Raw genomic sequence first — 26,694 nt, forward strand, 5'->3', positions numbered from 1 at the left:
CTAACTTGTTGACATAGTGCCTAGTCCTAGTTGCTGTTTTCTGCGTGTTCTTTACATCGCGAGAAATCAATATCAAACGGAGTCCAAATGCAATGCAACTCCTGGAGGATTTTTTTGGGCCAGAAGAATGCCAATGGGCCAAGGAAGCACCTGAGGGGCTGCTCAAGGTGAGAAGCACCCACCAGGGTGCGCCAGGAGGCCCAAGCGTGCCCTGGGGGATTGTGCCCACCTCGGGTGCTCCCGGAACCACCTCTTTTCTCTATAAATACCCAAATATTCCAGAAACCCTAGGGGAGTCGACGAAATATTGATCTAGCCGCCGCAGAGTCCAGAACCACCAAGATCCAATCTAGACACTGTCATGGAGGAGTTCACCACTTCCATTGGCGCCTCTCCAATGATGCATGAGTAGTTCTTTGTAGACCTACGGGTCCGTCGTTAGTAGCTAGATGGCTTCCTCTCTCTCTCTCTCTTGACTATCAATACAATGGTCTCTTGGAGATCCATATGATGGAAGTCTATATTTTTATCCATGAAAGTTATTTGAGTCTTCTTTGATCTCTTATATGCATGATTGCTTATAGCCTCGTATTTCTTCTCCGATATTTGGGTTTTGTTTGGCCAACTTGATCTATTTATCTTGCAATGGGAAGAGGTGCTTTGTAGTGGGTTCGATCTTACTGTGCTTGATCCCAGTGACAGAAAGGAAACCGAGATGTATGTATCGTTGCTACTAAGGATAACAAGATGAGATCTATATCTGCCGCAATAGATAAACAGACCTCGTCTACATCATTTTGAAAGTGCAACTATCCCTAGGTGGTTTTGGTAATTCATAACAACATATAGCTCATTGAGCTAATGCTATTCCAAGACATATATTTCAGGAAAGCTCAATGAATGGCATGGCATGGATGATGAAAGTGGATCCCTCAAAATACTAAGGACAAAGGACAGGTTCAAGCTCAATAGCTCAAGACTCTTCATTTTATATTTTAGTGATCCAAGATCACATTGAGTCTACAGGAAAAGCCAATACTATCAAGGAGGGATGAGGTGTTGCTTAATGAGCCTCTTGCTTCATGTGCTTAGTGATATGCTCCAAAACCCTCGACTACTTTCTCACATCCACAAATGACCAAAACCCAAATCCAATATCGGTCACACCGATTCTTCCTATCCAGCGCCACCGATTTCAAATGTCATAGCCACTGCCACAAACCCTAGGCAAATCGGTTCTACCGATAGGGATCTCGGTTCTACCGATAGAGATGGGATTGTAATCTCTCTGCTTCCCTTCGTAACATTTCGGTCAAACCGAAGTGAGCGATCGGTCCCACCGAGATTGCAATGTAAACTCTTTGTTTCCCTTTTGTAACATTTCGGTCTCACCGAAAAGAGCAAATCGGTCCCACCGAGTTTACCTGACCAACTCTCTGGAAAGCTTATTACCAAAATCGGTCTCACCGAGTTTGTGTAATTGGTCTTACCGAGATTATGTTATGCCCTAACCCTAACCGAATCGGTCTCACCAAGTTGCATGTCAGTCCCACCGAAAATCACTAACGGTCACTAGGTTTACTTAATCGGTCCGAGCGAGTCTGTTGAATCAGTCCCATCGAGTTTGGTAAATTGTGTGTAACGGTTAGATTTTGTGTGGAGGCTATATATACCCCTCCACCTCCTCTTCATTCGTGGAGAGAGCCATCAGACTAAACCTACACTTCCAACTTACCAGTTCTAAGAAAGAACCACCTACTCATGTGTTGAGGCCAAGATATTCCATTCCTACCATATGAATCTTGATCTCTAGCCTTCCCCAAGTTGCTTTCCACTCAAATCTTCTTTCCACCAGATCCAAATCCTATGAGAGAGAGTTGAGTGTTGGGGAGACTATCATTTGAAGCACAAGAGCGAGGAGTTCATAATCAATGCACCATTTGTTACTTCTTGGAGAGTGGTGTCTCCTAGATTGGCTAGGTGTCACTTGGGATCCTCCGACAAGATTGTGGAGTTGAACCAAGGAGTTTGTAAGGGCAAGGAGATCGCCTACTTCATGAAGATCTACCGCTAGTGAGGCAAGTCCTTCGTGGGCGATGGCCATGGTGGGATAGACAAGGTTGCTTCTTCGTGGACCCTTCTTGGACGGAGCCCTCCGTGGACTCGCGCAACCGTTACCCTTCGTGGGTTGAAGTCTCCATCAACGTGGATGTACGATAGCACCACCTATCGGAACCACGCCAAAAACATCCGTGTCTCCAACTGCGTTTGAATTCTCCAAACCCTTCCCTTTACTTTCTTGCAAGTTGCATGCTTTAACTTCCTCTGCCTATATACTCTTTGCATGCTTGCTTGAACTGTGTGATGATTGCTTGACTTGTCCTAAGATAGCTAAAATCTACCAAACTCTAAAATTGGGAAAAGGTTAAGTTTTTAATTTGTCAAGTAGTCTAATCACCCCCCCTCTAGACATACTTCAAGGTCCTACAAGTGGTATCAGAGCTTTGGTCTCCATTTGCTTTGATTTCCATAGCTTTTGGTGGTCATAGCCTTGGTTTCACAACCTAGGAGAGTATGGCGTCTAGCGAGGGAAATTATCACTGTAGAGGTCCTTACTTTGATGGTACTAATTTTGCTAGTTGGAAGCATAAGATGAAAATGCATATTCTCGGACATAACCCCGCCGTTTGGGCTATTATTTGTATTGGCTTGCAAGGTGAATTCTTTGATGGGAGAGAGCCGAACCGTGAAGCTAATGCGGAAGAATTGAAGATGCTGCAATACAACGCTCAAGCTTGTGATATCATCTTCAACGGATTGTGCCCCGAAGAATTCAACAAAATCAACCATCTTGAGAATGCAAAGGAAATTTGGGACACTTTGATCGATATGCACGAAGGTACCGAATCCGTCAAGGAATCCAAGTTGGATGTGCTTCAAAGTCAGCTTGACAAGTTCAAAATGAAGGATGGTGAAGGTGTCGCTGAAATGTACTCTAGGCTTGCTCTTATTACAAATGAGATCGCCAGCTTAGGGAGTGAAGAGATGACCGACAGATTCATCATCAAGAAGATCCTAAGAGCATTGGATGTAAAGTATGATACCGTGTGCACATTGATCCAAATGATGCCGAACTACAAAGATCTCAAGCCAACGGAAGTCATTGGAAGAATTGTTGCTCATGAGATGTCACTCAAGGATAAGGAGGAACTTCACAACAAGTCAAGTGGTGCTTACAAAGCCTCAAGTGAATCCCCCACATCATCAAGTGAGAAACAAACCTTCAATGAAGAATTGAGCTTAATGGTGAAGAACTTCAACAAATTCTACAAGAGTAGAAGCAAAGAAAGAAGCTCCAAGTCAAGGTCTTACCATGACAAAAGATCTTCTAGTTGAGAGCACAATTGCTACAATTGTGGGAGGCCTGTACACTATTCCAATGAGTGTACGTCACCCTACAAAAGAAGAGAAGATTCTCCAAAAAGAGGAAGCAAAAGAGAAGAATCACCACCAAGAGAGAGGAGTAGTAGAGATGATCGTTATGAACGAAGATCCTCACGGAGAAGCAAGGATTTGGAAAGGAAGGACAAGTCATCAAGGAGCTACACAAAATGAAGACATCAAGCTCATGTTGGTGAATGGGTTTCCGGCTCCGACTCCGACAAACACTCCGAGAGAAGCTATCACTCCGACTCCGAATATACTCAAGATGAAGGTGCTGCCGGTCTAGCACTTGTGTCAACCAACTCCTACGACATATTTGATTCACCAAATGAAGAAATTGGAAGATGCTTCATGGCCAAAGGTCCAAAGGTAACACATCGTGAGTATGTTGATTTCAATAGTGATGAAGATGACTTGCTTGTGGATGATGATTTACTTGTTGACAACTCTAGTAATGAATACTATGATGAAATGTCAATTAATCAAGATAATCAAGATAAAACGAATGACAATAATAAGGAGAAGATTGAGCTTCTAACTAAAGAACTAAACACTCTTAAGTTGGCTCATGAAACTATCTTCGAAGATCATCAAGAACTTTTAAGGGCTCATGAGAAGTTACGCTTTGAAAAGCTCAATCTTGAGCAAGAGCATGAGTTCTTAAAAGCAATCAATGATGATCTCCGTAAGAAAAGTTCTTCTTACATTGCCAAGCGTTTACTCCTATCTACTTACATGCCTCAAGTCAAGTCTAGTAACAAGTACAAGAAAGATACTTCCTCTAGTAGTAACAATAATAATGTCAAATCCAATATTGTTGCTTTTAGTAGTTCTCTTGATTCCACTAATGATTCTCTTAGCCAATTTAAACTTGAGCAAGAAAATAGCTTATTGAAGGGAATTATAGAGAAAGGTGTTTACAAGAGCCTTGCCGGGAGTAAGCAATTCGAGGAAATTGTACGCAAGCAAGGAAGACACCGGAAGAATCAAGGTGTTGGTTTTGAATGAAAGTTCAATGCCAATGGAGTTGAGTGGGAAGAAGATCAATACCCCAAGACGAAGTTTGTTCCTCAACAAGAGAAGTATGATCCTACTTCCTTCAAGGGAACACAAGCTCAAGATGATCTTCCACCACAAGACCATAAAGGAAAGGACAAGCTTCAAGAAGAGATTGATGCATTTGAAGAAGCACCTAAGGTCTCGGTCAAGTGGATTCCCAAGACTACGTCAAGTTCTACCTCATCAAGTACAACTACAACTCCAAGGATTCCCATCAAGATGATGTGGATCCCGAAGAAGAAGAACTAGAGAGTTCTTGAGGGTGACTCCGCCAACATTCTTCACTCATATTATTATGGCAAGAACAAGTGCAATCAACTTCCACATCTTGCACTAGTTCAAGGAGTCACAAACCCTCATGTTGGTAAGGCAAGGAACAAGGTAACCTAATGTTTTCATGGACATCATCTTGTGTGTGCATCACTCTATGTCTATGGATATTCTTGTTTGTTCCTTGTGGGACTAACCCATGTAGGTATGTTGAAAGTGCAACTCACTCCAACGGATTGCTCCAAATGATCTACATCAACATTGAGCATCCACATCTTCAACACCTACATGAAGTCATCATCGACAAAACCCAAGGTTAGTTCATCCCTCTAAAAGGGGATCTCACATCTAGGGGGAGCTTAACTCTAAGACTTGAGTCAAAGCAACTCTAATGGTGTGAACACATCAATGCATTATGTAAAAGTGGTAACCCCACTTGGGCTTAAACGATGAGTATGACCTATGATCAAATGTTTATCATTTGACTCCTAAGTCAATATACTCATATATAGATGACCTAGTCATCGCCAATTGTTTGATAGATGCTAGAATTGGTTGTGCATGCTTTGCCACATATTTAATTTGCCATCTTATTGTGTGAGCATGTTGGTGCATATTTTACTCATTCAAAGACATCCACTTGTTGTTTTGATTGTTTGGTTCTTCCTTCTTTTGTCCAAGTGGATGGACAAGAATGCCTAAGAACTTTCTCTAGCTATCTATGCTCTTCTCGTCTCAAACTCTATTCATGCTACATCACAAAATTTGATCAAGTCAGATTCGAACCACTCTGTGTGAGGAGCACTCGGAGTCTCCGATTCATCATAGACTTAAACTTCCAAAACTTCTTTGTGATTCTCGGTCTGACCGATTCCTCCATTTCGGTCCTACCGAGATCACTAAGTCGATCTAGGTTTTAAATCTTGGTGCAACCGATTTGAACTTTTCGGTCACACCGAGTTGCTGTAACTAAACACAGTTATGCATCTCGGTGCCACCGAGTTGTTCCACTCGGTCACACCGACAGGCTCGGGCTATATATAGTCACGGGCAAAAATTTGGAAACTTTTCCGAACCCCTTCGCCCGCGCAATAGCTCGCTCTGCCTCCAAGGTCTCCGGATCGTCTCCTCGTTGCTAGCCGCCTCCTATCCCTGGTCTCCGCCGCTGTCAACGGAATTCAACCCCGCCGTTGCCGCCGTAGCGAGTTCATCGCCAAGCTAGGGTATGGACTCGATCACTGTGCTATCCTCATCCGATTCCTAGCACATTATGTTCTTATTGATTCTTGCCACGATTGAAACACTCCTATCCAGTCAATGCAATCCATAGATTAGATGAGATTTGAAAATTTAGGGTTAGGTTTCCGCCAAAACCATCTCGGACCCACCGAGTTGAAAAACTCAGTCCCACCGATTTGGCTTATGCCATTGCACTAGTGACTCTCGATTTGACCGAGAATTGCTAATCGGTGCGACCGATTTGAGGACTTTGTGAAACCCTAGCAGTCTTGGTGCCACCGAACTATGACTCAGGCCAACCAAGTTCATCAGTTTAGGTTCCAAAACTGCTTCGGTATCACCGAGTTTGAAAATCGGTTGATCCGAAATGCTCTCTGTGGAAAACTAAAACTGAATTTTTGAATCATTATTTTGCAAAAATCTCTGCATTTTGTGATGCTCATCCACTCCATCTCATCTATAACTCTTCACAGGGTCAGCAGTCAGAGTTTGCAGCATGTCAGATCAGAGTGACAGTCAGAACAGGTCAGAAGGGCAGATGCAAATGAGTGAGGGCACTAGTACCTCCAGCACTTCAGATGAAGGCAGCAGGAGCACTCCTAGCAACCTGCCTAAGGCTGCTACCAGGCAAAGGAAGAAGAGAACTTCAGACTCTGAAGATGAGAATTATAGAGCTGAAGAGGATGAAGCTACTTCCAAGAAAGTAGTACTCAAAAAGGAGTATGGCTTAGCAAAGAACATAAAGCCAGGCATGAAGATCAAAAGGCCTGCAGTAAGACAACCAATGTCCAAAGCCAGAGCATCAACTCAACTACCTAAAAATCCTGATCCCAAAGAGCCAGCTGCTGAAGGAAAGAAAAGGAAGGAAAGGGTCAAGAAGACCATGGCCAGAGTTATTGGACAACCTTCCATGATGGAAGAAGAAGAAGAGCTTGCTGCACCAGCACCGAAGGCACCAAAGCTTATGGGAGATGCTATTAGATCAGGGGTTGCAACATCTAAGCCCAAGGAAGCACCCAAAGCTGCCCCAAGGCCAAGTCTGCACCAAAGAGGAATACCAGGAGTATTCTAGCTGCTGAGAAGAACAAGGCCCCAGTGCCTGAGGTTGCTGAGGAGGAAGATGAAGAAGGACAAGTTCTGAGGAAGCTCAAGCCCAGGATACCAGACCATAATGATGCCCATCCTGTAGCTGAGGACATGAACATCTGAAAAGATTCAGGATTGAGGCTATGGAGGATGGCAGATCCATATGCCACAAGGAGAAGAACTGCTGTTGATTACAGGTTCCATACAAAGGAACAACAGCACTTCTATGAGACAATCTTGTTGGACAAAAAGCCCATTGTGTGTGATATGAGGTGGGTCGACTGGACCTACATGAAGGAAAATGAAGAACACTATCCAGGAGTACAAGACAGTTTTGTTGCTTGTGGAGTTGTAGATTTTGTTGGGCAGAAGCTCACCAACTGGAATGATGAACTTATAATGCAATTCTACTCCACATCACACTTCTATCCAGATGGGAGAATAGTTTGGATGTCTGAAGGTACAAGGTACCAGTCAACTGTTGAGGAGTGGGCAAATCTGATAAATGCCCCAAAGGAAAATGATGATGACCTAGATGTATATGACAAGAAGAAAATGGGACACAATACCATGGCACATATGTACAAGGAGATCCCAGACAAAGCCCTAGAGACTTTCTCTTTTGGATCAGTCCACTTTCTTCTGTCAGGGCTGCCTACAATCAACTGGATCCTAAGGCACACTGTATTGCCTAAGTCTGGTGACCACAACATGATCAGAGGCATGCAATCAACATGTTGCATTTGTTTGATGTGCCTCTGAAATTCAAGGTCATGAGCCTTATAGTAGAAACCATTAAGAGGACTGCAGCAGATCATAAGAGGAGTTGCGGATATGCCCCTCAGATTCAGGAGTTCATTAACTCAAAGATGGGCACAGTCATATATCTATTGGATAGGGAACATTTTCCTCTCTATCCAGACTTTAAGGACAATGAGGTTGTCATGAATGAGGATGATCCATCATCAGTTCAAGCTCAAGAGAAGAAGGAGAAGGCAAGGAAGGAGAAGGCTGCCAAGATGCCAACTCAAGAGGAGGCATATGAGTATTTCTTGAAGAACAAGCAGGAGCAGCTTGGTTACTTGATAGCATCAACACTGAGGATTGAGAAGGGGTTGGCCACCTTAACTCAGAATCAAGAAAGCTTGTAAAGAATCATGGAACAAAAATTCTATGATCTTGATGTCAAGGTAACTGAGATTCAGTCAGTTGTGGAGCAGCTTCAGGATGACATGTAGGAGATAAAGGGCAAGACTACCACTAATGTATTTGCCAGAGTGCCTAGAGCTTAGAGGTCAGCTGCAGTGCCAGTGCCAGACACTAGAGCTACATCATCTGCACCAGCCACAACTCCTACAGCTCCAGGGCAACCAGCTCCAGCACCAACTCCTCCAGCTCCCTCTACATCAACTGAACCTTCATTCTTGTAGTTATCCGGACACCACCACCAACTGAAGATCAAGCCTGAGATTCGATCTAGCACTATGCATTTTCTATGAACTTTTTGGTAACTTGTTGCCAAAGGGGGAGAAAAATGTATAGATCATAGGCTTCAAGAGAGAGAGAGAGAGAGTGTGTGTGTGTTGCTTTTGTTCTCTCTTGCTTTGGTGGTTTAAAACTTGTTTGCTTTTTGATTGATTGAGATACTATGCTATTCTTGTGAGACATTGATGATCATGTGTTTTGATCATAAGCTACACTTATGCATGTTTGATGATATTATCCTATCTATCCTATGTGATCATTCACTTTGCTTGGTGATGAGTGCATGTATTCAATCTTTATCATTTTTGAGCGCTCCACCAAGATGTATGTGACATGGAAGAGTAACCCATGAGCCTAATTCCTTGTGCATTTGTAGTCCAAAGCAAATCTTAAACTATGCACAAATTTAGGGGGAGGTCTTGCTTATTACATACTTCTCAAAGCGACGATGTTTTTCAATCTTATTATCATTTGTCGAAGCTTTGATCTATATGTTGTCATCAATTACCAAAAAGGGGGAGATTGAAAGTGCAACTATCCCTAGGTGGTTTTGGTAATTCATAACAACATATAGCTCACTGAGCTAATGCTATTCCAAGACATATATTTCAGGAAAGCTCAATGAATGGCATGGCATGGATGATGAAAGTGGATCCCTCAAAACACTAAGGACAAAGGATTGGCTCAAGCTCAATAGCTCAAGACTCTTCATTTTATATTCTAGTGATCCAAGATCACATTGAGTCTATAGGAAAAGCCAATACTATCAAGGAGGGATGAGGTGTTGCTTAATGAGCCTCTTGCTTCATGTGCTTAGTGATATGCTCCAGAACCCTCAGCTACTTTCTCACATCCACAAATGACCTAAACCCAAAGCCAAAATCGGTCACACGGATTCTTCCTATCCGGCGCCACCGACTTCAAATGTAATAGCCACTGCCACAAACCCTAAGCAAATCGGTTCTACCGATAGGGATCTTGGTCTCACCGAGATGGGATTGTAATCTCTCTGTTTCCCTTCGTAACATTTCGGTCAAACCGAAGTGAGCGATCGGTCCCACCGAGATTGCAACGTAAACTCTCTATTTCCCTTTTGTAACATTTCGGTCTCACCTAAAAGAGCAAATCGGTACCACCGAGTTTACCTGACCAACTCTCTAGAAAGCTTATTACCAAAATCGGTCTCACCGTGTTTGTGTAATCGGTCTTACCGAGATTACGTTATGCCCTAACCCTAACCAAATCGGTCTCACCGAGTTGCATGTCAGTCCCACCAAAAATCACTAACGGTCACTAGGTTTACTAAATCGGTCTGATCGAGTCTGTTGGATCGGTCCCACCGAGTTTGGTAAACTGTGTGTAACGGTTAGATTTTGTTTGGAGGCTATATATACCCCTCCACCTCCTGTTCATTCGTGGAGAGAGCCATCAAACTAAACCTACACTTCCAACTTACCAGTTCTGAGAAAGAACCACCTACTCATGTGTTGAGGCCAAGATATTCCATTCCTACCATATGAATCTTGATCTCTAGCCTTCCCCAAGTTGCTTTCCACTCAAATCTTCTTTCCACCAGATCCAAATCCTATGAGAGAGAGTTGAGTGTTGGGGAGACTATCATTTGAAGCACAAGAGCAAGGAGTTCATCATCAACGCACCATTTGTTACTTCTTGGAGAGTGGTGTCTCCTAGATTGGCTAGGTGTCACTTGGGAGCCTCCGACAAGATTGTGGAGTTGAACCAAGGAGTTTGTAAGGGCAAGGAGATCACCTACTTCGTGAAGATCTACCACTAGTGAGGCAAGTCCTTCGTGGGCGATGACCATGGTGGGATAGACAAGGTTGCTTCTTCGTGGACCCTTCTGGGTGGAGCCCTCCATGGACTCGCGCAACCGTTACCCTTCGTGGGTTGAAGTCTCCATCAACATGGATGTACGATAGCACCACCTATCGGAACCACGCCAAATACATCCGTGTCTCCAACTGCGTTTGAATTCTCCAAACCCTTCCCTTTACTTTCTTGCAAGTTGCATGCTTTAATTTCCGATGCCTATATACTCTTTGCATGCTTGCTTGAACTGTGTGATGATTGCTTGACTTGTCCTAAGATAGCTAAAATCTGCCAAACTCTAAAATTGGGAAAAGGTTAAGTTTTTAATTGGTCAAGTAGTCTAATCACCCCCCGTCTAGACATACTTCAAGGTCCTACACATGTCATTGTTCTTATTGCATTACTCCGTTTTCTTATGAGCTTAATACACTAGATGCATGCTGGATAGCGGTCGATGTGTGGATTAATAGAAATAGATGCAGGCAGGAGTCGGTCTACTAATCTTGGACGTGATGCCTATATAATGATCATTGCCTGGATATTGTCATGATTATTTGAAGTTCTATCAATTTCCCAACAGTAATTATTTTCCCACCATTTGCTATTTTTCTCGAGAGAAGCCACTAGTGAAACCTACGGCCCTCGGGTCTCTTTTCATCATATTTGCCTTTGCGATCTATTTGCTCTTGCATTTATTTTCAGATGTATTAAACCAAAAATACAAAAATACCTTGCTGTGATTTATTTGTTCCGCGATCTATTTATCCTATCTACCACTTTTTACCTCACGTTATTTGCCTACTTGAGGCACCGTACACAGAAGAGATTGACAACCCCTTTAACACGTCGGGTTGCGAGTATTTGTTATTTGTGTGCAAGTGTTGTTTACATGGTGTGAGGAGGTTCTCCTATTGGTTCGATAACCTTGGTCTCATCACTGAGGGAAATACCTACTGTCGCTATACTGCATCATCTCTTCCTCTTTGGGGAAATACTGACGTAGTTCTAGCAGACATCACTAGCTCCAATTCATCAATATAATGTAGGCATTTATTCCGTATATAGTCATACGTGCTCATAGAAAAGAACTTGCATGCCATCTTTTGTCCTACCCTCCTGTGGTAGCGGGGTCCTAATGGAAACTAAGGGATATTAAGGCCTCCTTTTTAGAGAACCGGACCAAAGCATTAGCACTTAGTGAATAACATGAACTCCTCAAACTATGGTAATCACCGAAAATTATCCCAATTATTTTCACCTTGGGGTATGCGGATCATAACTCATTAGGTGTATAAAACTTGCAAGATAGGATCAAGAACACACATATATTCATGAAAACATAATAGGTTCAGATCTGAAATCATGGCACTCGTGCCCTAGTGACAAGCATTAAGCATAGCAAAGTCATAGCAACATCATTCTCAGAACATAGTGGATACTAGGGATCAAACCCTTACAAAACTAACTCGATTACATGATAAATCTCATCCAACCCATCACTGTCGAGTAAGCCTATGATGGAATTACTCACGCACGGCGGTGAGCATCATGAAATTGGCGATGGAGGAAGGTTGGTGACGATGAGGGCGACGGATCCCCCTCTTCGGAGCCCCGAATGGACTTAGATCAACCCTCCCGATGAAGACCATGAGGCGACGGTGGCTCCATATCGTAAAACACGATGATTCCTTCTCTCTGATTTTTTCTCCCTGAATAGGTACTTATAGAGTTGGAGTTAGGGTCGAAGGAGGTCCAAGAGGCCCACAAGCCTGCAGGGCGCACCCTAGGGGGTGGGCGCCCCCAGGTCTTGTGGCCTCTGGGTGCCCCCCTCTGGTTAATTCTTGCGCCAGTATTTTTTATTCATTTCACAAAAATTCTCCGTAAATTTCCAGGTCAATCTGAGAACTTCGATTTCTTCACAAAAATAACACCATGGCAATTCTGCTGAAAACAACGTCAGTCCGGGTTAGTTACTTTCAAATAATGCAAAATAGAGTCCAAAACAAAGGGCAAATGAGTTTGGAAAAGTAGATACGATGGATATGTATCAGTGTGTAGATGATGAACTCCTTGCTCTTATGCTTCAAATGATAGTCTCCCCAATACTCAACTCTCTCTCACATATTTGACTATGGTGGAAGAAGGATTTGAGTGGAAATCAAATTGGGGAATGTTAGAAATCAAGGTTAAAAAGGTTGGAATGGAATCTCTTGATCTTAACACATGAGTAGGTGGTTCTCTCTCAGAAAATGAATGGTGGAAGTGTAGGCACGTTCTGATGGGTCTCCTCAATGAGGAAGAAAGGATGGAGGGGTATATATAGCCTCCATAGAAAATCCAACCTTTACACACTTTTGACTCATCTTGGTGGCACCGATTAGGAAACTCGGTGGAACCGATCTGTTCAAAAGTATGAATGTTAGAAATCTCGATAGGACCGATTGGAACAACTCGGTGGGATGGATGTGCTAGGGCTTAGAGCAAACATCATCTAGGTGGCGCCGATTGCATCAACTCAGTGGGACCAAAGTGAAGCAATAAGCAACAGAGAGTCTGTCAAGCCAACTCGATGATACCGATTGCATAAACTCGGCGAGACCGAAGCGAGTGCAACAGATCATAGAGCGCTGGCAAGGCAATCTCGGTGGGACCGAGATCCGTATCGGTGTGACAGAATCACTAGAGTTATCGACAGTGGCTATGTCAAATGAACTCGGTGGCTCCGGGTAGACAGAATCGGTGGGGCCGAGTTTGGAATTAGGGCTTGGACATATTTGGATAGATAAAATGGATGAGGGTTTTGGAGCAATATCACTAAGCACTTTGAGCAAATAGACCATTAAGCTACACGTTATCCCCTTGTAATAGTATTGGCTTTCCTAGGGACTCAATGTGATCTTGGATCACTTGAATAGAAATGAATTGTCTTGATCTTTTGCCAATCTTTGTCCTTAGCATTTTGAGGGGTCCACATCTCTAGTTCATGCCATGCCAATCATTGAACATCCTGAAATATTTGTCTTGAATGGATATTAGTTCAAAGCTATATGTTTTTACGAATTACCAAAACCACCCGGGGATTAGTTGCACTTTTAATCTCCCCTTTTTGGTAATTGATGACAACATATAGATCAAAGCTTTGACAAATGGTTAAATAAATGAAATACATCATCGCTTTGAGAAGTATGTGATAAGTAAGAGCTCCCCCTAAATTTGTGCATTATTAAAAAAATGTGTTTGAATGCAAATGCACAATCGATTAGGATCATGGGTCATTCAGATACACATGCTCTGCTAGGGTAGACTCTGATACGTCCATTTTGCATCACTACTGTTATTTACAATGTTTTTATGCATAATAATGCTTTATGGAGTAATTCAAATGCTTTTTCTCTCATAATATGCAAGGTTTACACAAAGAGGGAGAATGCCGGTAGCTGGAATTCTGGACCTGAAAAAAGCTACATCAGAGTTACCTATTCTGCACATCTCCAAATGAGCTAAAAATTTATGGAGAATTGTTTTGGAATATATATAAAATACTGGAGCAAATAACTACCAGAGGGGGCCACCCTGGTGAGCACAAGACACCAGGGCGCGCCTGGGCCCCCAAGCGCACCCTGGTGGGTTGTGCCCTCCTCGGCCCACCTCCGGTGCCCATCTTCTGGTATATAGGTCATTTTTACCTAGAAAAAACAAGAGGGGGGACTTTCGGGACAAAGCGCCATAGTCTCGAGGCGGAACTTGGGCAGGATCACTTTTGCCCTCCGATGGAGCGATTCCGCCGGGTGAACTTCCCTCCCGGAGGGGGAAATCATCGTCACCGTCATCACCAACAACCCTCTCATCTTTGGGAGGGAAATCTCCATCGACATATTCAACAACACCATCTCCTATCAAACCCTAGTTCATCTCTTGTGTTCAATCTTTGTACCGGAAAATCAGATTGGTACCCGTGGGTGACTAGTAGTGTTGATTACATCTTGTAGTTGATTGCTATATGGTTTATTTGGTGGAAGATTATATGTTTAGATTCATTATGCTATTTAATACCCCTATGATCTTGAGCATGATTATAATTTGTGAGTAGTTACTTTTGTTCTTGAGGTCATGGGAGAATTCATGTTGCAAGTAATCATGTGAACTTGATATGTGTTTGATATTTTGATGATATGTATGTGGTGATTCCCTTAGTGGTGTCATGTGAACATCGACTACATGGAACTTCACCATATTTGGGCCTAAGGGAATGCATTGTGGAGTAGTTATTAGATGATGGGTTGCTAGAGTGACAGAAGCTTAAACCCTAGTTTATGCACTACATCGTAAGGGACCGATTTGGATCGAAAAGTTTAATGCTATGGTTATATTTTATCTTAATACTTTTCTCATAGTTGCGGATGCTTGCGAGGGGGTTAATCATAAGTAGGAGGTTTGTTCAAGTAATAACAACACATAATCACCTTCCACCAACATATCATATTATCAAAGTAGCGAACATGAATCAAACCAACATGATGAAAGTGATATGATGAAATTCCCGTGTACCCTCAAGAACACTTTGCTTATCACAAGAGACCATTTTTGCCTGTCCTTTTCCACAAAAGGATTGGGCTACCTTTCTGCACTTTATTTACCATTACCGTTACCTACTCGTTACAAATTATCTTGCTATCAAACTACTTGTTACCAACTACTTCAGTGCTTGCAGAAAATACCTTGCTGAAAACCACTTGTAATTTCCTTCTCCTCCTCGTTGGGTTCAACACTCTTACTTATCGAAAGGACTACGATTGATCCCCTATACTTGTGGGTCATCAAGACTCTTTTCTGGCACCATTGCCGGGAGTGAAGCGCTCTTGGTAAGTGGAAATTGGTAAGGAAAAATCATTACTACGTGCTGAAGTTTATTGTCACTTGTTACTATGGAGAACCATTCTTTGAGGGGTTTGTTCGGGGTATCTTCACCTTGACTGGAGGGCAATTAGTTGCCCCTCTACCTACTGCACCTACTGAAAATATTGTTTATGAAATTCCTTTGGGTATGATAGAACAACTGCTAGCTAACCCTTATGCAGGAGATGGAACTGAACTTCCTAATATGCACTTGATATATGTGGATAAAATTTGTGGATTGTTTAAGCTTGCAGGCTTATCCGGAGATGAAGCTAAGAAGAAGGTTTTCCATTTATATTTGAAGATAAAAGCATTGACATGGTATAGGCTATGCGATGATATTGGATCTTGGAACTGGAATCGATTGAAATTGGAATTTCACCAAAACCACTATTCTATGCATCTAGTTCATCTTGATCAGAATTATATATATAATTTTTGGCCTCGTGAAGGGGAAAGTATCGCTATAGATTGGGGGAGGCTTAAGTCAATGCTATATTCATGCCCCAATCATGAGCTCTCGAGATAAATTATTATTCAGAACTTTTATGCTCTCAAGGTAAAGAGTTAGGTATTAAGCTTGAGTTTGACTGTGTTAAATCTTCTATGAATACCGATGCTTTTCACAAGTTTAGCACTAAATATGGACTTGACTCTAAGATAGCAGCCTCTTTTTGTGAATCCTTTTCTACTCATGTTGATCTCGCTAAGGAGAAGTTCTTTAAGTATCATCCCCCTATTAAAGAAGAAATTAAAGAACCGGTCATAGTTAAAGATGAAACGATTATTTACAATGTTGATCCAGTTGTGCCTATTGCTTATATTGAAAAAACACCTTTCCCTCTTAGGATAAAGGAACACACTAAGGTTTCAACTGTGTTTCACAAAAGTATATTAGAGCACCTAAACCTGTTGAACAAATTAAAGTAGAGCCTAGTGTTTCTATGGTTAAAGATCTCTTGGTAGAAAATATTGATGGGCATGTTATTTACTTCTATGATGAAGCTGCTAGAATTGCTAAACCTGATGAAAAAGATAAACATAGATCTGTTGTTGGCATGCCTATTGTCTCAGTTAAGATAGGAGATCATTGTTATCATGGTTTATGTGACTTAGGTGCTAGCGTGAGTGCTATTACTTTTACCTTATACCGATAAATTATGAATGTACAACACTCGCTGAAATAGAAGACATAGATGTTACTATTAAACTTGCAAGTAGAGACACCATTACACCACTTGCGATTGTTAGAGATGTTGAAGTCTTGTGTGCGAAAATAAAATACACTACTGATTTTATAGTTCTTGGTTCCCCACAAGATGCCGTCATCTTTGGTAGACCTTTCTTGAGCACTATCAATGCAACTATAGATTGTCATAAACAAACTGTTAGTGTTCAATTTGGTGATTGATGTGTTGGGCCTCCAAGCTCAAAGTTTTGTAGGATAGTAGCAATTTTCCCTCAAGTGGATGACCTAAGGTTTATCAATCCATGGGAGGCGTAGGATGAAGATGGTCTCTCTCAAACAACCCTGCAACCAAATAATAAAAAGTCTCTTGTGTCCCCAACACAGCAAATACAATGGTAATTTGTATAGGTGCAGTAGTTCGGCAAAGAGATGGTGATACAAGTGTAATATGGATAGTAGATATTGATTTTTGTAATAGGAACAATAAAAAGCAGCAAGGTAGCAATTGATAAAACGGAGCACAAACGGTATTGCAATGCTTGAAAATGAGGCGTAGGGTGCATACTTTCACTAGTGCAATCTCTCAACAATGCTAATATAATTGGATCGTATAGCCATCCCTCAATGTGCGATGAAGAATCACTCCAAAGTTCCAATCTAGCAGAGAACATAAGAAGAAACTGTTTGTAGGGTACGAAACCACCTCAAAGATATTCTTTCCGATCAATCTATCCTAGAGTTCGTACTAAAATAACAGCAAACTATTCTTTCCGACCGATCTAACCAACAGTTCGTACTAAAAAACACCATAGCAAATTCAGATTCATAAAGCTCAATCCAACACAAAGAACCTCAAAGAGTGCCCCAAGATTTCTACCGGAGAAACAAAAGATGAGAACATGCATCAACCCCTATGCATAGATTACCCCAATGTCACCTCAGGAATCCGCGAGTTGAGTTCCAAAATACATATCAAGTGAATCAATATGATACCCCATTGTCACCACGAGTATTCATACGCAATACATACATCAAGTGCTCTCAAATCCATAAAAGTACTCAATCCGATAAGAACGAAATCTCAAAGGGAAAACTCAATTCATCACAACAAGATAGAGAGGGGAAAACACCATATGATCCAACTATATTAATAGAGCCCGCGATACATCAAGATCGTGAAATCTCAAGAACACGAGAGAGAGAGAGAGAGAGAGAGAGAGAGAGAGAGATTAAACACATAGCTACTAGTATAAACCCTTAACCCCGAGGGTGGATTACCCCCTCCTCATAATGGTAGCTATCAGGATGATGAAGATGGCCACTTGTGATGGTTTGCCCCTCCAGCGGAGTGTCGGAATGGGATCTAGACTGGTCTCTCATGGCTACGGAGCCCTGCGGTGGCAAAACTTCTGATCTAGGGTTACCCCAAGGTTTTTTGGGAGTATTTGGGAATTTATAGGGTGAAGAGGCAATGCGGGAGGCCACAGAGGTGGGCACAACCCACTTGGGCATACCTGGGCCCCCAGGCATGCCCTGGTGGGTTGTGCTCTCCTCGGAGCTCCCCTTCGGTACTTCTTTGGCCCACCTGGTGTATTCTGGTCCAGAAAAAATCTCCAAAAAGTTTCACTGCGTTTGGACTCCGTTTGGTATTCATTTTCTGCGATGTAAAAAACAAGCAAAAAACAACAACTGGCACTAGGAACTATGTGAATAGGTTAGTCCCAAAAAATGATATAAAGTTGCTATAAAATGATTGTAAATCATCCAAGAATGATAATATAACAACATGGATACTTCATAAATTATAGATACGTTGGAGACGTATCAGCATCCCCAAGCTTAATTCCTAATCGTCCTCGAGTAGGTAAATGATAAAAGAAATAATTTATGAAGTGTGAATGCTAGCAAAGTGCACAAGTTTGATCAATGATAATTTCAATCACTTTTCCTAGCATCATAACAGCAATTCTTTCTCATAAAAATTCTCATGTTAAAGTAGCAACCTATTCACATGTTAAGGTTCAACCAATGAATTCTCTTGAAACTCAACAACCTATATTCTTAGTCACCAAACAATTGCAACTCAACTTATTCAACAGAGTCTAAGTAAGGGCTCCACATACTCAATCATCATATAGTCTTCCATGATTTCTACTACTCAAAGCACATTCTTAGAACAAATGGCATCCATCGAACACAGAGAAACATAGGGGCTTAATATTTTGCCTCCCAACTCATTTATTATAGAGATAATTGTCAACAATAATAAATCATGATCAAATATATTTGACTAGTAATATGTGCCTAGATCTTTCCCCACCACATGATACTTGCCAACTAGAGAATAAGTGAGGTTGAATGAGGGTGTATACTATTGACTCTTTGCATAAAAGTAAATACTGAAAGTAAAAGATAGGCCCTTCGCAGAGGGAAGTAGAGGTTGTAATGCGCTTTTTATTTGGATGCCCAAACTCTTAATGCAAAGGAATGTCACGTTATATTGCCCCTTATGATAGCAACCTTTATTATGCAGTCCATCACTTTTATTACTTTGCCATCACAAGTTCGTACAACACTCAATTTTCCCTTACAATAAAAGATCAAACATATTTAGGAGCAATTTTTATTGCTTTATGCACCTATGACAACTTACTTGAAGGATCTTATTCAATCCATAGGTAGGTATGGTGGACACTCATGGCAAGAAACTGGGTTTAAGGGTTTTTGGATGCACAAGTAGTATCTCTACTTAGTACAAAATTTTGTCTAGCAAAAGATCCTAGGCAAACACCACATGTTGGAGGATCCATAACATATAACTTCTATGAAAATATACCCAAACATAACTCATTACATTGTCTTCCTTTTCCAACTTCAACTAATTTTCTCAAGTTTGAAAATAATTAATGGGTATTCACAATCATAGAAGATGTCCAAGATATATATTTGCATGTGAAAGTTCTCTTCCTTATACTAATTATTCATGAATTGCTTGTATGACCAATATTGTTATTGTCAAGCTTCAAAAGATTTCACTTTCTAAACCCAATGTGAAGCTACCACTAGGCGTGATATGAACATATAATTTCAACTTCACTAAATTCAATTTATTCGACAATTTACTCATAGGATATAAGTGAAGCACCAGAGTAAATGAAAAATTACTCCAAAAAGATATAAGTGAAGATCATGCGAGTAGTTAAGTAAATGGGTAGCTAATTAAGGGCTATCTCTTATTTAAAACTTTTATATCTAAGTATTTTATTAAAACAGCAAGCAAAAAAATAAAATGAAATTCTAAGAATGGCACACATCATGTGAAGAAGCAAAAACTTAGGCGCAACCGAGGCTAACTGATAATTGTTGATGAAGAAAAGTGGGATGCGTACCCTGGCATCCCCAAGATTAGATGTTTGAGACTTCTTGGTATATTAACTTGGGATGCCTTGGGCATCACCAAGCTTGTGCTCTTGTGTCTTCTTCATTCCTCTCAAATCACGGTTTCCCTAAATCTCAAAAACTTCATCCACACAAAACTCAACAAGAACTCGTAAGATAAGTTAGTATAACCAATGCAAAACCCTTATCATTCTCTACTTTAGAAAATCACTAAAATTAGAATTTAACATTGAATACTAAATGCCTCGGCATATTTAATACTCCTATCCTCAAATAGAATCATTAAACAAGCAAACAATGCAAACATAACAACAATCTGCCAAAACAGTACAGTCTGTAAAGAATGCAAGAGTATCAATACTTATTTAATTCCAAAAATTATGAAAATTTGTCACACTATAGAAAATTTATCAGATTGTGAAAAAAATTTCAACATTTTATCACATTTTGACTTTTCTCGGGAATTTATGCAACATCGATAAACTTTCTGTTTTGAAACAACAACTCATATACTTGCAAAATAAGCATAGTAAAGGCTATGCTTAACATTTTTATTGAAAATAAAGATGCAAAACATTATTATAAATAACAACAAGCAAATCCTAACAAAAAAATGACGCTCCAAGCAAAACACATATCATGTAACGAATAAAAATGTAGCTCCAAGTGAGGTTACCGATAATGTTGGAGACGAAAGAGGGGATGCCTTCCGGGGAATCCCCAAGCTTAGTTGCTTGGATCTTCCTTGAATATTACCTTGGGGTTCCTTGGGAATCCCCAAGCTTAGGGTCTTGTCACACCTTATTCTCCTCATATCGACATCCCACCCAAAACTTGAAAAATTCAATCACACAAAACTTAACAAAACTTCGTGAGATAGGTTAGTATGATAAAGAGAAAACCATTTCACTTTGGTACTTTCAAATATAAGATTCATATGTGTTTCCACACAATTCCTACTATAGCATATCATTTCCACAATTTATATTGAGCAATATAAGCCATAGAAACTAGAAAATAAGCAAAATACGCTTTGAAAATAGAATCTTTCAAAAACAGAACAGTCTGTAGTAATTTGTACTCCGACCATACTTATGCTACTCCAACAATTCTGAAAAATTAGGATCATATAGGGAATTTGTATATCTATCACCTGTAAAAAATTCAGATCAAAAGCATGTTCCAATGAATTTTCAAAATTCCTGGACTGAACGCAAAAGGTTCTGTTTTTGGACAGAATCAAGTCAACTATCATCCATGCTATCCCAAAGGCTTCACTTGGCACTCCCCGACAACGGTGCCAGAAAAGAGCTTGAAGTGTACTAGCAAATTTATTCTTGTAGACACGTGTTGGGCCTCCAAGCGCAGAGTTTTGTAGGACAATACTAATTTTCCCTCAAGTGGATGACCTAAGGTTTATCAATTCGTGGGAGGCGTAGGATGAAGATGGTCTCTCTCAAACAACCCTGCAACCAAATAATAAAAAGTCTCTTGTGTCCCCAACACACCAAATACAATGGTAATTTGTATAGGTGCACTAGTTCGCGAAGAGATGGTGATACAAGTGTAATATGGATAGTAGATATTGATTTTTGTAATAAGAACAATAAAAACAGCAAGTTAGCAATTGATAAAATGGAGCACAAACGGTATTACAATGCTTGAAAATGAGGCCTAGGGTCCATACTTTCACTAGTGCAATCTTTCAACAATGCTAATATAATTGGATCATATATAGCCATCCCTCAACGTGCGATGAAGAATCACTCCAAAGTTCCTATCTAGCGGAGTACATAAGAAGAAATTGTTTGTAGGGTACAAAACCACCTCAAAGCTATTCTTTTCAATCAATCTATCCTAGAGTTCATACTAAAATAACAACAAGCTATTCTTTCCGATCGATCTAACCAAGAGTTCATACTAAAATTACACCATAGCAAATTCAGATTCATAATACTCAATCCAACACAAAGAACCTCAAAGAGTGCCCCAAGATTTCTACCGGAGAAACAAAAGACGAGAACGTGCATCAACCCCTATGCATATATTACCCCTGATACGTCTCCAACGTATCTATAATTTTTGATTGTTCCATGCTATTATATTACCTGTTTTGGATGCTTATGGGCTTTATTCTACATATTTATATCATTTTTGGGACTAACCTACTAACCGGAGGGCCAGCCCATATTGCTATTTTTTTTGCCTATTTCAGTATTTCGGAGAAAAGGAATATCAAACGGAGTCCGAACGGAATGAAACCTTCGGGAGCGTTATTTTTGGAACAAATCTGATCCGGAGAGCCTCGAGTGCAAGTCAAGAAAGCTCCGAGGGCCCCACAAGATAGGAGGGCGCGCCCCCCTGTAGGGCGCGCCCCCTGTCTCGTGGGCCCCTCAGGCGTCCACTGGCGTACTTCTTCCTCCTATATATACCTACAGACCCCGAAAACATCTAGGGGCACCACGAAAGACAATTTCTACCACCGTAACCTTCTGTATCCGCGAGATCCCATCTTGGAGCCTTCGCCGGCACTCTACCGGAGGGGGAATCGACCATGGAGGGCCTCTACATCAACATCCTTGCCCCTCCTATGAGTTGTGAGTAGTTTACCACAGACCTACGGGTCCATAGTTATTAGCTAGATGGCTTCTTCTCTCTTTTTGTATCTCAATACAATGTTCTCCCCTCTCTTGTGGAGATCTATTCGATGTAATCTCTTTTTGCGGTGTGTTTGTCAAGATCTGATGAATTGTGAGTTTATGATCAGATTTATCTATGGTTATTAATTGAATCTTCTCTGAATTCTTTTATATATGATTGAGTTATCTTTTCAACTCTCCTCGAATTATCGGTTTGGTTTGGCCTACTATATTGATCTTTCTTGCCATGGGAGAAGTGCTTAGCTTTGGGTTCAATCTTGCGGTGTTCTTACCCAATGACAGAAAGGGTTGCAAGACACGTATTGTATTGTTGCCATCGAGGATAACAAGATGGGGTTTATATCATATTGCATGAGTTTATCCCTCTACATCATATCATCTTGCTTAATGCGTTACTCCGTTCTTATGAACTTAATACTCTAGATGCATGCTGGATAGCGGTCGATGTGTGGAGTAATAGTAGTAGATGCAGGCAGGAGTCAGTCTACTTGTTTTGGATGTGATGCCTATATACATGATCATGCCTGGATAACGTCATAATTATTCGCTTTTCTATCAATTGCTTGACAGTAATTTGTTCACCCACCGTAATACTTATGCTCTCAAGAGAAGCCTCTAGTGAAACCTATGGCCCCCGGGTCTATCTCTTATCATATTTGCTTTCAATCTACTTTTATTTGCATCTTTACTTTCTTGCATCTATATTATAAAATACCAAAAATATATTTATCTTATCATACTATCTCTATCAGATCTCACTTTTGCAAGTGGCCGTGAAGGGATTGACAACCCCTTTATTGCGTTGGTTGCGAGTTCTCAGTTTGTTTGTGTAGGTGCGTGGGACTTTTGAGGAGCCTCCTACTGGATTGATACCTTGGTTCTCAAAAACTAAGGGAAATACTTACGCTACACTTTGCCGCATCACCCTCTCCTATTCGGGGAAAACCAACGCTAGCTCAAGACGTAGCAAGAAGGATTTCTGGCGCCGTTGCCGGGGAGGTCTTCTCTCAAGTCAAGACATACCAAGTACCCATCACAAACTCATCTCCCTCGCATTTACATTATTTGCCATTTGCCTCTCGTTTTCCTCTCGCCCACTTCACCCTTGCTGTTTTATTCGTCCTCTCTTTCCCATTCTCCTCTCCGCCTTTTTGTTTGCCTTCCCGTTGCCATGGCCAAATCAAAAACAACTAAGGGATTTCTCCCGAGTTCTAGTGCCTTGGATAACCCCTCTATCCTTTCTAAGCTCATAAACAATGATGCTACGGAAAGACCCATCGGGATCACCAATGAGAATTTAGATGATTTTGATGATGATGACTCCGGAATCTTTCGCTATTTGCTTGATGAATCTTTAAAAGATGCTCGGGATAGGTTATTAAGGATTCGGGCTAGTTATGTGCCACAATATCAAATTGAGGTTTACTTAAAAAGTTTCTATGTTGGCTTGCCCGCTTATTTCAAACAAGTTCTGGATTCTATTTTTGAAGAAGGTTTTCTTGAAGGGGATGCTATAGATACCTATGAAAAAATGAAAACCATATTTGGGCACCCTTTAAATGATAAAGTTGAATCAACTACTCTCTTGTGCTTTTATCAAAATGAAATTATCAAAGAAATGAAGTCTAGCTTAGATGCAAATTTCCGTAACGTGCTTAATCTTACTTCATCCATTAATGGAAATGTTCTTAACCTGAATAGAAGGATGAATGCCATAGAAAGGAGATCCTCTCTTGCTACTTATGAATCAAGTGCCAAAGATGGCACTCGTTAGATCTATCCTTGCTTTTATGCCTAGCTAGGGGCGTTAAAGGATAGCGCTAGTTGGGAGGCAACCCAATTTTCTTTATGTTCTTTGTTTTTGTTCCTGTTTAGTGTTAAATTTATTTTGTACTTTCTGTTTAGATGTGTTTTTATCTTTTGTTTAGTGTTTGTGCCAAGTAGAACCTATAGGGTAAACTATGATGATGGTTGATTTGATTCTGCTGAAAAACAGAAACTTTGCGCTCACGAGAAACATATCAATAAATCACAGAAACGAGATTTTGCATTGATTCTTTTTGCTTCTGTTCAATAAACAAATTTTCCAGTACTTCCTATTTTTGTAGGAGTTTTAGAGTTCCAGAAGTTTGCGTTAGTTACAAATTGCTACAGACTGTTCTGTTTTTGACAGATTCTGCTTTTCATGTGTTGTTTGCTTATTTTAATGCATCTATGGCTAATAAATTAGTTTATAAACCATAAGGAAGTTGGAATACAGTAGGTTTAACACCAAATAAATAAATCATGCGTTCATTACAGTACCTTATGTGGTGGTTTTGTTTTCTTTCACTAACGGAGCTTATAAGATTTCCTGTTGAGTTTTGTGTTGTGAAGTTTTCAAGTTTTGGGTAAAGCTTTTATGGACTATGGAATAAAGAGTGGCAACAACCTAAGCTTGGGGATGCCCCGTGAAGGCATTCCATCTTTCGTCTTTGTTCATTGGTAACTTTACTTGGAGCTATATTTTAATTCGCTACATGATATGTGTTTTGCTTGGAGCGTCGTGTATTATATTGGTCTTTGCTTGTTAGTTTACCACAATCATCCTTGCTGTAACACACCTTTTGTAGAAGCCTATTTGATTAGAATTTGCTAGAATACTCTATGTGCTTCACTTATATCTTTTGAGCTTGATAGTTTTTTCTCTAGTGCTTCACTTATATCTTTTAGAGCATGGTGGTGGATTAATTTTATAGAAATTGCTAGTCTCTCATGCTTCACTTATATTATTTTCAGAGTCTCTTATAACAGCATGGTATTTGCTATGGTTTTAATTTGGTCCTAGAATGATGAGCATTCAAGTTGGGTATAATAAAAACTATCATAGAAAGTGAATTGGATGCTATGATCAATTTGATGCTTGATAATTGTTTTGAGATATGGAGGTAGTAATATTAAATTCATGCTAGTTGGGTGATTATGGATTTAAAGAATGCTTGTGTTGAAGTTTGTGATTCCCGTAGCATGCACGTATGGTGAACCGCTTTGTGATGAAGTTGGAGCACAATTTTATTTATTGATTGTCTTCCTTATGAGTGGCAGTCGGGGACGAGCGATGGTCTTTTCCTACCAATCTATCCCCCTAGGAGAATGCGTGTAGTGCTTTGGTTTTTGGTGACTTCTAAATTTTTACAACAAGTATATGAGTTCTTTTGATTAATGTTGAGTGCATGGATCATACACACTCCTTTCACCCCTCCATTATTGCTAGCCTCTCTTGTATCGTGCAACTTTCGCCGGTACCATACACCCACCTTATACCTTCCTCAAAACAGCCACCATACCTACCTATTATGGCATTTCCATAGCCATTCCGAGATATATTGCCATGCAACTTTCCACTGTTTCGTTCATATGACACACATTACTTTTGTCATATTGCTCTTTGCATGATCATGTAGTTGACATCGTATTTGTGGCAAAGCCACCATCATATTCTTCATACATGTCGCTCTTGATTCATTGCATATCCCGGTATACCGCCGGAGGCATTCACTTAGAGTCATATCTTGTTCTAGCTTTGAGTTGTAAATCCATAAAAGTGTGATGATCTTTATTATTAGAGCATTGTCCCAGTGAGGAAAGGATGATGAAGACTATGATTCCCCCACAAGTCGGGATGAGACTTCGGACTTTGCAAAAAGAAAAACAAGAAAAAAAGGCGAAAAAAAGAGAAGGCCAAAAAATAAAAAAAATAAAAGAAAAAGAAAAAAATAATGAGAGAAAAAGAGAGAAGGGACAATGCTACTATCTCTTTTTCCACACTTGTGCTTCAAAATAGCACCATGATCTTCATGATAGAGAGTCTCATATGTTGTCACTTTCATTTACTAGTGGGAATTTTTCATTATAGAACTTGGCTTGTATATTCCAATGATGGGCTTCCTCAAAATGCCCTAGGTCTTCTTGAGCGAGTAAGTTGGATGCACACCCACTAGTTTTCTTTTGTTGAGCTTTCATATATTTATAGCTCTAGTGCATCTGTTGCATGGCAATCTCTACTCACTCACATTGATATCTATTAATGGGCATCTCCATAGCCCGTTGATACGCCTAGTTGATGTGAGATTATCTTCTCCTTTTTTGTCTTCTCCA

This window comes from Triticum dicoccoides, chromosome 3B (assembly GCF_002162155.2).
Source record: "Triticum dicoccoides isolate Atlit2015 ecotype Zavitan chromosome 3B, WEW_v2.0, whole genome shotgun sequence".
NCBI lineage: Eukaryota > Viridiplantae > Streptophyta > Magnoliopsida > Poales > Poaceae > Triticum > Triticum dicoccoides.